Source organism: Delphinus delphis, chromosome 10, assembly GCF_949987515.2.
Source record: "Delphinus delphis chromosome 10, mDelDel1.2, whole genome shotgun sequence".
Taxonomy (NCBI): domain Eukaryota; kingdom Metazoa; phylum Chordata; class Mammalia; order Artiodactyla; family Delphinidae; genus Delphinus; species Delphinus delphis.
In genome coordinates, this window is record NC_082692.2 from 24,947,502 (window position 1) to 24,960,759 (window position 13,258).

Sequence of the window (13,258 nt, forward strand, 5' to 3'; positions counted from 1 at the left end):
ACCAAAGACTATATTGCCATCTAAAGTTTACATTGAAAACCTCAGAAAAACTAATAATCTATTTGATGCTTGTAGGAAGAGAGGAGCTGTTGGGAAGCGGTTGTTAGACCAGGGCTGTGGTTAAAGAGGAAGGATGATGACATAAATCTTTGCATAAACCACATTTACATGAAATCGTGATGTATCATAAAATACTTTTCTTTCCAGCTAATAAGAAGAAGGAAGGAAAGCAGCATCATTTGTCTCCGGCAGACTAAAATTTCCAAAAGGCATACTCAGAGTTGTGGTGGAGGGCAGGGATGGGGGAGAAGAAATTCCATTTTCATCTCAGTTCAGTGAAATTAGTATATGGAATATTTGAATGTGGAGCATTATATAGAATTTCTGAAGTTATCTGCCCATGCCAGCCCCACTGTGCTTATTCCCTACCTTTCTTCTTCTCCCACAGGCATTCATTGTCCCCCTAGGATTGTGGCCATAAACATGTAAGTCTCCAATCTCAGTTGAGCTCTCAAGCCCACTTTTCAATCCTTTCACATACCTTTGGTCTTTTTTTTTTCCATTGAAGTATAGTTGATTTACGATAACATATTCGTTTTGGGTGTACAACATAGTGATTTGATATTTTTATAGGTGACACCATACTTTATATAAAGTTATTATAAAATATCTTTAGCCATTTCTACTTCTCATTTCCCTCCAAAATGTTCTTTTTTTAATCAATTACCTCATGGAACTCAAATAATTACTACTTTGTACCTCAGAGATAAAGAGGAGAGAAAAAACATGAACACTCCCCAAATCTGATGGGCCTTAAGTTCACAGTCCATGATCCCTGTGATACCCAAGCAAGCAGACAGAAGAACACTATTGAGATTCACACTCTTTTTGCTGCAAAAGGAAACTTTCAGAAGAAATGTCCAGTCTGTAGTTAAAATACAGCAACTTTTGTGTTGGAACTTCTGGGGTTGGGTGTAGCCTTGACTCTTTGACCATGTTTAGCAATGGTCTCAGCTCAGGAACATTTCTTTGGTTTTTGATAAAGCTGGAAAGATTTTTTTAGCCTCAATGTGTTTGAGACTATAAGATTTCTAAGTCTAACTGTATAACATTTCAGATTCTTCCACTGATCATGAAGACTCCAAAGTGTATCATCTTTTTAAATAACTGGAAGATAAATGATCCTGGATCTCATCAGGAGTGTTCATACATGCATGCATGAGTCAAATACTGTGTTAAGTATGAGAAACAAAGGGTTACAGAAGACCCCTTCTCTACCCATAGGGAGTCCACAAGAAGAGCTTAGTCAGCTGCAAAAATACAACTTTCCACTTCTTTAGAAGAATTAAGTGGGTGGTTTAACAACTGGTCCAGTGCCTGTGAGGGGAAGTACGGCATCAGTGGCCTTCTGTGCCACAGGGTAGCACGAGGGCCCTCCGGCACATCACTCTGGGGTTAGACTGCCTGAGTTTGAATCCTGACTCCACCTCTTATTAATGCTGTAGGCTTAGGCAAGGATTCAACTCCTCCATGCTACAATTTCCTAACTGATAAAATGAGGAAGGGAAGTAATAATAATATACCTACCTCATGATATCATAAAGAGTAAGTCAGTTAATATAGTAAAAGCACTTCAAAGAGTGTCCGGCATATAGTAAGCACTCAATATATTAGGCCTTTTAGTTATTATCATTATTATTAATGACCATTATCACCATGGCTGGAGGGTAATCTCGCCATCTGTCTTCATTTTCTCACCAGTCTGGCTAATAAGGATCCAACACGTCTGGGGCAGGACCAAAAGCCAAAAGAAGCCTGGCTTTCTTTATGTTTGGGGAGAAAGGGGAAAAGAGAAGGAATTTGAGAGAAATAGCCATTTCATGCTTTAGATTCTGCCGTTGTTCTAGCCACCTCCAGGAAACTCACCAGCTCCCAGACATCAGGGGAAATAGCTGGGTCCATCCCTTCACCCCGTCCGGATTTCCTTTCCACCATTTACACACCCCAGAATTTGTTGGTTGATTCTAAAACTGCAAGAATCAGGTTCACACCAGTAGGTTGAACTCACAGTTGATTTTATGAGCGTGTGCTGTGTAGTAAACAGAGTCTACACCATAAGACCCAACAGGCATATCATGAAACTCACTTGGGACTGAGTGGACATAAAGAAATTAAGTATCCTCAGCATTTCCAGAAGTAGAAACACTTTAAGGTGGTAGTATTTACGGTTCTCATTTCTCTACAGGTGTATGGGTGTGAACCCATCCTTGGTTTAAGCTCTTGATCATGACCTAGATAATAGGGTAGTACAGTACGTGTGGTCTCAGCTGACTGCTAAGCCCTTCACTTCTCTGTTCATGTGGAACATTTTTCTAGACAGAGAAGCAGAGCACCCTAGAAGGCACACCCATGGAGTAAGTGCTATCTACATTTCCTCACCCTCAGTCTCCACAGTGCCACTCCCCTCTAGCCAGACTGTGGTGACAAACAAATTTTGCAGAAGTTGGTTTAAGTGAAACCAAAATGAGACACTGGAAAGTTTCCTCTCAGGCAAATTAGAACCATATGGGAGGCAGCATCCTTTGTCTCTGGCAGACTAAGCCATGAAAAGTAGTTATAGAAAAAGAAAAAAGTATCTATTTAAAAACTGTAAAATACTAAGTCATACATTTAACAAGTAGTCATTAGTGAAAATATTACAAAACTTTTCTGAGACCTCAAAAGATGAATAAGTGAGGGAGAATACGTTGTTCCCAGAAAGGAATATAACACATAGATTTAATGCAGTTTCAGTCAAAATCAACATGTGATATTGTGTTTCCAAAAATCAATATGAACATTACCTATTTACACAAGGCTGCTACTGTATTGAGCAATTTTAAAAAAATAATTAGCGGGGCTTCCCTGGTGGCGCAGTGGTTGAGAGTCCGCCTGCCGATGCAGGGGACACGGGTTCGTGCCCCGGTCCGGGAAGATCCCACGTGCCTCGGAGCGGCTGGGCCCGTGAGCCATGGCCGCTGAGCCTGCGCGTCTGGAGCCTGTGCTCGGCAACGGGAGAGGCCGCAACAGTGAGAGGCCCGCAAAAAAAAACAACCAAAAAAAAAATAATAATAATAATAATAATAATTAGCTTTCCTCTCTACTATGCTGCTTAATTTTCAAAAGCGTTGTTTCTTTTTTGTATTATTTTGTTCTTATATGGAGATGATTTATTCCATTAGCTCTGATCACCGTATTAATAATTATAGTTCCGGTCTAAAGAAATAAATCCTAGAGACAGGTTCAAGGTACCAGAGGGAACAAAGAAAACATCCAGAGTGGTTTTGCAGTCCTGCCTTGCTCTGCTCAACTCCCACCCACCACCACCTCTTTTCCACAAAGAGATCCTAAGCTAAAGTAGAATTCACTGATAAAGAACATTTGGAGAAGTTGTGTTTAAGTGGAACAGCAAATCTGGCATTGAACATGTCCTCTCCAGCCAATGAGGATCAGGTGTAGGGCAACATCACTTGGCTCTGGAAAACTAAGCTATTCAGAGAACTCAAGAATTAGAGCTAACTGTGTACAGAAAAGGTGTCTGTCTTCACAATACCAACAAAATGTAATATGTAGGAAGCAAAGAATGTAACAGAACTTTACTAATGTATTTAATGTAACATGAAGGGCTGAAGAGATAAAATATAAATCAAATGCCACATGAAACTGTAAAATTAACAATGCACTTCTAAAAGTCAGTAGGCGTGATAACTAGGCAAGACCAATGAACACTTTCTCTTATTAATTTCACCACTTGGTTTATAATTACTCTCTTCTCAACTACGCTGTTTAATTTTCAAAAATGTTTCCTTTTTAAGAATGCATTTCCTTTTCTTAAGGAGGTTCACACCAGTAGGTTGAACTCACAGCTGATTTTATGTGCTGAGCATGTGCTGTTGAGCATGTGCTGTTTAGTATGTGCTGTTTAGTAAACAGAGTCTACACCATAGGCTTATAATAATAATATAATAATTTAATAATATAATAATTTATATAATAATAATTATATTATACAATATTATATATATAATTCTATTATATAATATTATATAATATAATAATTTCTCAAATAGTTCTATAGTTTGAGGGGTGAAATAGTTCCTAAAGTCAGTAGCTGGAAGGGACACACAAGTACAAATTAACTCTCTGGCCCCACGCAATAAGACAAAGGCAAGCAGGATTTCCTGGTGTCTGCATTTATCATGGAAGTGACCTTGACACTTGAGTGGTGAATTTCACCTTAGTTCTGATTGTAAATTTACAATCCCTTGTCACCTCACAGCCAGCCAGTAATGTCAGCAGTATATGCGAGGTATTTGAGAAATACAGAGCTGGAAAAAAACCTTCCCAAAACTCTATGATTGCCTCACATGTTTGCAGCCTGGAGGTGAGACCTTGTTGACAAACATATCTACTGTCTCCATACCAGACGCTCAGGCTGTCACCTACAACACTTATATCATCAGTCTTTTAAACTCCATTGCCAAGGTATTTTAAAGAAGTAAGCTCTTCCAGGTTTATGACGGCTTGTATTCAGTTATCTGAAGGACCAAGAATCTCTCCTTTTCAGCCCCAAAGATCTAGATGGCTCTAAGGAAAACAGATGCTCATTTTACTCACTACATTAATCCATGGGATGGGGAGTGAGAAAGCAAATTTACATATTATAGAAGAGTAATTGCAACATCATCTTTTTAATGTGATTAAGGCGCTAAGAACACTGGCTCATTGCCAGTTGGGCTGTTCACTACCATGTCCTAAAAGCTCATAACTTACAGGTCACATGATCTTCTAGCCTCCGAAAGGAGAAAGCCCAGGAGTAGGGGAAGGAAAGCTGTGTACTTGAGCGACATGGTTAGTTGAATCTGGGTTCTAGACTTGTATATGTCTCTTGTCCAGACTTCATCCACTTAATAAAAATAAGATCTATAGGTCCTAAAGCACAACCTCTATGTTTAAAGTATCTAGGTGATTCTACAAAAGTGATTATAGTTCACGGAGAACCTCTCAAAAATATCAGAGGCAATAATTTCATGGGCTACTAATATTTCATTTTGAACTTCAACAGCTTGACTAACATCCTTCTCACCTACCCGCCCAACTCACCTACCACCCCCCCAACTCTGACTGCCATCTGTCTCCTGATAAAGAATCAGAATTCACCTGAACTCCAGCCGTACCCTATGTGTTGTGAAATGCAAGGCATCTCTTAATATAGTCCAACCTGACACACCTGTACGTACTGGAGACAGATGCTTCAACTATTAGGATGACCCAGATCTGTGTACATTATTGACCAGAGACTGTATCATGTACTTATTTCTCCCATTAATCAACACCAGAGAATCTACATTACTCATTATGAGGGGGGAGCTTGAAGTAGTAAACAGCTTTGAGGCAGAGAAGCTTTGGATAAAAGAAGCTTAATATGCCTAGAATATCAAGTACCACTATGCAAACTAGAACTATCATCTCCTGCAAGCCACCACCAGTATATCCCTCCATGGATCTCCTCTTAAGGAAACTGAAAGGTAAGAGCACCCTGGAGTTCCCACTGTCCAAAGGAGATTCAGTATGTGATGCCCAGATGCACTCTAGATCAATTAATTCTTGATCTATGAGAGAGAGAACCAAACATCAGTACCTTTAAAGGCCCCCAGGTGGTGCCAGGATACACCCAACTTGGGGGACTAGTACTATAGAGCAGTGATTCTCAAAGGCAATCCACCCTTACCCTCTGCCAGGAGGATATTTGGCAATGCTGGAGATGTTTTTTGGTTTTCACTGGCATCTAATGGATAGAGGCAAGGGAGGCTGCTAAACATCCTACAATGCACAAGACAGCCCCTCAACAACAAAAAATTATCCTGCCCCCAATATGAATAGTTTTAGTGAAACAAAGGTTTAAAATTAAATTTTAATTAAATAAAATAGTGCAGAGGTTGAGAGATCCTCTTCTTAAGTGTTGCCCCTGAAAAAGTGATCTGTAGACTTTGGGAATTTGTTAGAAATGCCAAATCTCAGGACCCACCCAGGCCTAGTGAATAAGAATCCTCATTTTAACAATATCCCCAGATGATTTGGATGTACAATAAAGTTCTAGAAACCCTGCTTCAGAGCAGTGGTATCAAACAGAGCTGCACATAAAAATCATGTGATGCTCAGCCCTCTTTCCTAGGTAATTAAATGAGAATATCTGAGAGTAGAGCTCAACCATATTTTTAAATCTCCCAGGTGATCTTTATGCCCAGCCAGGGCTGGGAACCACTCACTACACTAAAGCCATAAAAATGGGTATGGCGTGTACTTCACAATCAGTCACAATCAGAGGGGAGGAAAGACCCTGAGCTACAGGCTTTGGGATCCTAGCGAACCTAGCAGGAAACACAAAGTGTAAAGTATCAAGTGTTAGTGCAGACGCAGAGTCAAAAGGCAGACCTACGGCAAAGGAAGGAAGGAGCAGAACCCTGACCTCAGGCTAAGGTAGCTGACACAGACTGCCTGATCACAAGGTCTGCCTCCAAAAAGCTAAAAATAACACTTCAACACATCCTGTCCCTAATTTGTCTGTTCCAGAAACTCAGAGCAACTAATTGGCTGTATGTAAGATAGAAACACATCGTTTGTTACTCTGGGAAAGGGAGGAGGGACAATACCAATTACTTATCCCTGCTGACTAAAGGTGTTGAACATTTGTCGTGCATGTGTTGACAATTCATATAATGTCTTTTATTATTTTTATTGGCTTTTTGTCTATTTATTTTGCCTTTATTTTTATTGGCTTCTTTGTCTATTTTTATTACTTTGTCTATTTATTACTGAATAATTGGAATCCTTGATACAGTTTGGATACAGTTTTTTATCAGATATATGATGCATGTGTTTTCCCCTAGTGTTAGCTTGCATTTAGATTTTTTAAATAGTGTTTCTTAAGAAGTTTTCAATTTTCATAAAGTGCAATTAACCAGTCTTTTTAAAAATCAGTCTCTTATGGCTAGTGGTTTTACACTCTAAGTCACTGACTACCTCAAAGTCCAATGACATTCTCCTGCACACTCCATAGTTTTAGCTAATAAGTTCAAGTCAATTTTGAATTAATTTTTTGTGTACATTAGAAGTCAGAGTTCATTTTTTTCTGTACAGATAATAATTTATACAGCACTAACTATTGAAAAGATTATCCTTTCCCTATTGAATTGTCATGGTACCTATGCGAAACATCGACAGTGTATAAGTAGCTCTATTTCTAGACTATTCTGTTCCATTTATTGATTTGTCTATCTTATGCTAATACCAAGCTCTCTTTTTTATTGTAATAATATACTTTAACCCAATACATCCAAAATATTATCATTTCAACATACAAGCAGTACAAAAATAATAAGATATGTTTTTGTTCATACTAAGGCTTTGAACTTTGATATGTATTTGACACTGTGCATCTCGATTTGGATTAATCACTTTGCAAGCATTCAGTAGCCACTCTGGTGAACGTACTGGACAGTGCAGGCATTGATTATAAGTGAAGAGAGTTGCAGAGTAAGTTATATGAGAATCTGGGATTTCAAAGCTGAGCATTTCTGCTTTCAGGACAATGAGTTTTAAGCTTAAACTCAAAGGATCTTGTTGACCTTCATCTGTCATTTTTCCATAAATTAAGGGTTATGCTGTACCTGCCTGATAATGCAAGTGTGAGATTTTAACAAGATAATATCCCTAAAGCACCTGCCATGCCATAGGTTATCAAAAAACAATGGTTCTCTCACTGGCTGCTCCCCTGCTCTCAAACACCCATGAGCAGTTAGCAACCTTAGCCAGGACTGAGGCTCATAATGTTTGAAAGCAATACCAAAAGCATCTTTATAGAGAGTTGTATTTGTGTGCCTTTTACAAAATCTTGACCAATTTTCAAATCCAAATCCAGAAAGGAATTGTTCAGAGAAAGGTATAATGCTATGTGTTCCTTTTAAAGTGTAAAACACTTAATTAGATGCCAAGGATTGAAAACCTTTGATTCAGAGCCCAAAAAGGCTCTAAGGGTTTTTTCCCCCAGCTCTACTGAGATATAATTGACTTATATTTGTAAGTGTAAGGTCCAAATTCTCTTGATTACTATAGCTTTTTTTCCCTAGTAAGTCTTAAAACCAGATAATTTAAGTTCTTCAATTTTTTTCTTCTTTTCTGAAAATTGTTTTGGCTGCTTTAGGTCCTTTGCATATGCATATCTATGTAAATTTCAGAATTAGTGCAGCAATTTCTACAGAGGAGAAAGAAGGGAGAGGGGAGGAGAGGGGGTGAGAATCCTGCTGAGATATTAATTGTAACTGCATTGACTCTAAATCAATTTTAGAGAATTGACATCTTGAGTCCTCAAGGTCCATCTATGTTGTTGCAAATGGTGGAATGTCCTTTCTCATTATATATATATGTGTGTGTGTATATATATCTCACATCTTCTTTATCCATGCATCTGTTGACGGGCACTTAGATTGTTTCCATATCTTAGCTATTGCAAATAATGTTGCAATAAACATGGGAGTAACTATATCTCTTCGATGTCTTGCTTTAATTTCCTTCGGGTAAATACCCAGAGGTGGAATTGCTGGATATTGGTAGATCTATTTTTACTTTTTTGAGGAACCTCCATATTATTTTCCATAGTGGTCGAACGAATTTACATTTCCACCAACAGTGTACAAGGACTCCTTTCTCTCCACATCCTTGCCAACGCTTGTTATCTTGTCTTCTTGATGATAACCATTCTAACAGGTGTAAGGTGATATCACATTGTGGTTTTGATTGTGTACTTCCCTGATGATTAGTGATGTTGAGTATCTTTCCATGTACCTGTTGATTATTCGGATGTCCTCTTTGGAAACATGTCTATTTAGTTCCTCTGCCCATTTTTTAATCTGATGGTTTATTTGGTAGGTTTTTTGTTGCTGTTGTTGTTGTTATTGAGTTGAGTTCTTTACATATTTTGAATATCAACCCTTTATCTAATATATGGTTTGCAAAAATTTTTTCCCACTCTGAAGTTTGCCTTTTTATTTTGCTACTTGTTCTTTTGCTGTGCAGAATCTTTTAAGTTTGATGTAGTCCCATTTGTTGGTTTTTGCTTTTGTTGTTTGTGTTTTTAGGTGTCATATCCAAAAAATCGTTGCTGGGACCAATGTCAAGGAGCTTCTTCCCCATGTTTTCTTCTAGGAGCTTTACACTTTCAGATCTTATGTTTTAGACTTTGATCCGTTTCTAGTTAATTTTTGTGAATGGTGTGAGATGGGGACCAATTTCATTCTTCTGCAAACATTTGTTCAGTTTTCCTAGCATTACTTGTTGAAGAGTATATCCTTTCCCCTTTGGATGATCTGGGATCCCTAGGCAAATATTCATTGACCGTTTATGAAGAGGTTTAATTCTGGGCTCTCTACTCTGTTCCATTGCTCTATGTGTCTATTTTTATACCAGTACCATACTGTTTTTATTTCTATAGATTTGTAGTATAGTTTGGAACCAGGAGATGTGACACCTGCAGCTTTGTTCTTCTTCCTCAGAATTGCTTTGGGTATTCAGGGTCTTCTATGGTTCCTTACAAATTTTAGGAATTTTTTGCTTGTTTATGTGAAGAATGTTATTGGTATTTTGATGGGGATTCCACTACATCTATAGATGACTTTGGCTAATATGGAGATTTTAACAATATTAATTCTTCCAATCCATGAACATGAGATGCCTTTCCATTTGTTTGTGTCTTCTTCAATATCTTTCAGCAAAGTCTTACAGTTCTTGTTTTACAGATGTTTTTACTTTCTTGGCTAAACTTATTCCTATGTATTTTATTGGTTTTATGCTATTGTGAATGGGATAGTTTTTTATTTCTTTCTCAGATATTTCATTATTACTGTATGGAAATGCAACTGATTTCTGTATGTTGATTTTATAGCCTATAACCTTACTGAAATTGATTAGTTCCAACAGTTTCTTGGTTGAGTCTTCAGAATTTTCCATATACCAAATCATATCATCTGTAAATAGTGACATTTTACATCTTCCTTTCTGATTTGGATGCCTTTTATCTCTTTCCTGGGACTAATTTCTCCAGCTAGGACTTCCAGTACTATATTGAATAAGAGTGGTGACAGTGAGCATCTTTGTCTTATTTCTGATCTTAGAGGTGAAGCTTCCAATTTTTCTTCATTGAGTATATATTAGTTGTGGGTTTGTAGTACATGGCCTTTGTTATGTTGAGGTATTTTTTTCGTCTCGAAAAAGCTTTGGAAGTTTGCATTTTTCAAAAAAAATGTTCATTTCATCTACTTTATTGAATTTATTGCCATGAAGTTGTTTGTTGCATGTCATTTTTATTTTAATATTTGTATGGTCTACAGGAATGCTCCTTCTTTTTTTCTGATATTTGTAATTTGCATCTTTTTAATTTTTTTCTTAGTTCATATGACTAGAGGTTTATCAATTTTATTGATTTTTTTAACATTCTGATTTTTATTTAATTGATTTTCTGTATTGTTTTTTGTCTGTTCACAATTTCATTAATTTCTTCTTCTTCTTATTATTCCTGCCTTCTACTTGCTTTGAGTTTAATTTGATCTTTTTTCTAACTTCTTATGGTAGAATTTAGATCATTGATTTAATACCTTTCTTTTTTTCTAATAAAGGTATTTAATTCTGTAAATCTTCTTCTCAATATTATTTTAGCCACATTGCACACATTTTGATATGTGGCTTTTAATTTTCTTTCAAGTTAAAATCTTTTCTAATCTCCTTTGTAATTTTCACTTTGATAGGTTATTTAAAAGGCTTTTCTTTAAATTCCAACTATTTAGGGATTTTCCAAATATTTTTCTTCTATTGATTGCTGGTTTAATTCCCTTATAGTCCAAGAAAGTATAAACACTATATAATTTCAATACTTTTAAATTTTTAAGATTTGTTTTATGGTCCAGAATATGGACTATCTTGGGAAGTATTCCACATCCACTTGAAAAAAAATGGATAGTCATTGCTGTTGTTGGGTGGGGTGTTCTATAAATGAATCTTAGTCAAGTTAGTTGATAGTATTGTTGAGATATCTTATAGACTTACTGACATTCTATTTTTCTAACAAATATTGAGAAACAATTATAAAATCTCCAGCTATAAATTTGGATTTTTCTATTTGTCCGTTCATTTCTGTCAGATTTTGTCTCATGTGTTTTGAAGCTCTGTTGTTAGGTGCACACACACTTAGAATTCTTAAGTCTTTTTGGGGAAATAAATGCTTTATCAATAAGTGATGTCCCTTTTTATCATGCCTAATGTTCCTGTCTCAGACATTGACTTTGTCTAGTATTGACATAATTATTCCAACTTTCTTTCGATTTTGTTTCCAAGGTATATATTTACCCTCCTTTTAAGTTTAATGTAGCTATGTCTTTATATTTAAAATGGGTTACTTGTAGACAGATTATAGTTTGATAATGCCATCTTTATTCAACCTAATCATATCTGTCATTTAATATATGTTTATATTAATTACATTTAACAAAATTATTAATATGGTTGGATTATTTTTGCTGGATATTTTCTATTAATTCTATTAGATATTTGTTCATGTTTTATTCTTTGCCTGCCTTCTTTTGGATTAGCAGTTGCCCTAGGATTTACTATATATAAATATAAAATCTACCTTCAAATTCTAATGCAAGGTATTTAGATCAGTATACTCCAAATTCCTCTCTCCCATTTTTTGTTCAATTATTGTCACATACTTCACTTTTTCATATTCCATAAACACACAACACTTTGCTACTATTTTTGCTTCAGAGAATCTGTCACCTTATAGAGCAGTGATTCCCCAAGTGACATTTGGCAAAATCTGGAGATAGTTTTTGTTGTCCCAACTGGGGAGGATGCTACTGGAACCTGTTGGGTAGAGGGCAGGGATGATGCTAAACATTGTACAATGCACGTGAAAGCCCCCTTCAAAAAAGAATTATCCAAATCATTGCACCAAAAGGTACAAACTCCCAGTTACAGAATAAATAAGTCATGGGATGTAATGTACAGCATGGTGACTATAGTTAATAATTTACTGATTAGTTATCAATAGTAAACTAATTAGTATCAATAGTTAACTATTATATAATATTAAGATATCAATAGTATCAGTAGTTAACTATTAATAGTTAACTAGTAATTGATTGATTGATTGATTAATACTGTATTGTATATTTGAAAGTTGCTAACGGAGTGGATCTTTTTCTCACCACAAGAAAAAAATTTGTAACTGTGTGGTTATGTATGTTAACTAGACTAATTTCAGTGATCATTCCACAATATATACAAATATCAAATCATCCTGTTGTACACCTGAAACTAATATAATGTTACACGTCAATTATATCTCAGTAAAATAAAATTAAAAAAGAAGAATTATGCAGCTCAAAATGTCAATAGTACTAAGGTTGAGCAGCTTCTTTTTTAAAAAAAAAAGAGGAGTTTGGTTCAAAATGGCGGAGTAGAAGGATGTGCGTTCACTCCCTCTTGCAAGAGCATCGAAATCACAACTAATTGCTGAAGAATCATTGACAGGAAGACACTGGAACTCACCAAAAATGATACTCCACATCCAAAGACAAAAGAGAAGCCACAATGAGACGGTAGGAGAGGCCCAATCACAATAAAATCAAATCCCATATCTACTGGGTGGGATTCCTAGAGAATCAGACTTTGAAGGCTAGTGGGACTTGATTGTAGGACTTCGGCAGGATTGGGGGAAACAGAGACTCCACTCTTGGAGGGCACACACAAAGTAGTGTGCACATCAGGACCAAGGAGAAGGAGCAGTGACCCCATAGGAAACAACCAGATCTACCTGCTAGTGTTGGAGGGTCTCCTGCAGATGTAGGGGGTGGCTGTGGCTCACCGTGAGGACAAAGACACTGGAAGCAGAAGTTCTGGGAAGTACTCCTTGGCATGAGCCCTCCCAGAGTCCACCATTTGCCCCACCAAAGAGCCCAGGTAAACTCCAGTGTTGGGTCACCTCAAGCCAAACAACCAACAGGGAGGAAACCCAGCCCCACCCATCAGCAGACAAGCAGATTAAAGTGGAACCTAGAAAAATGGTACAGATGAACCGGTTTGCAGGGCAGAAGTTGAGACACAGATGTAGAGAACAAACGTATGGACACCAAGGGGGGAAAGCCACGGGGGGTGTGTGTGTGTG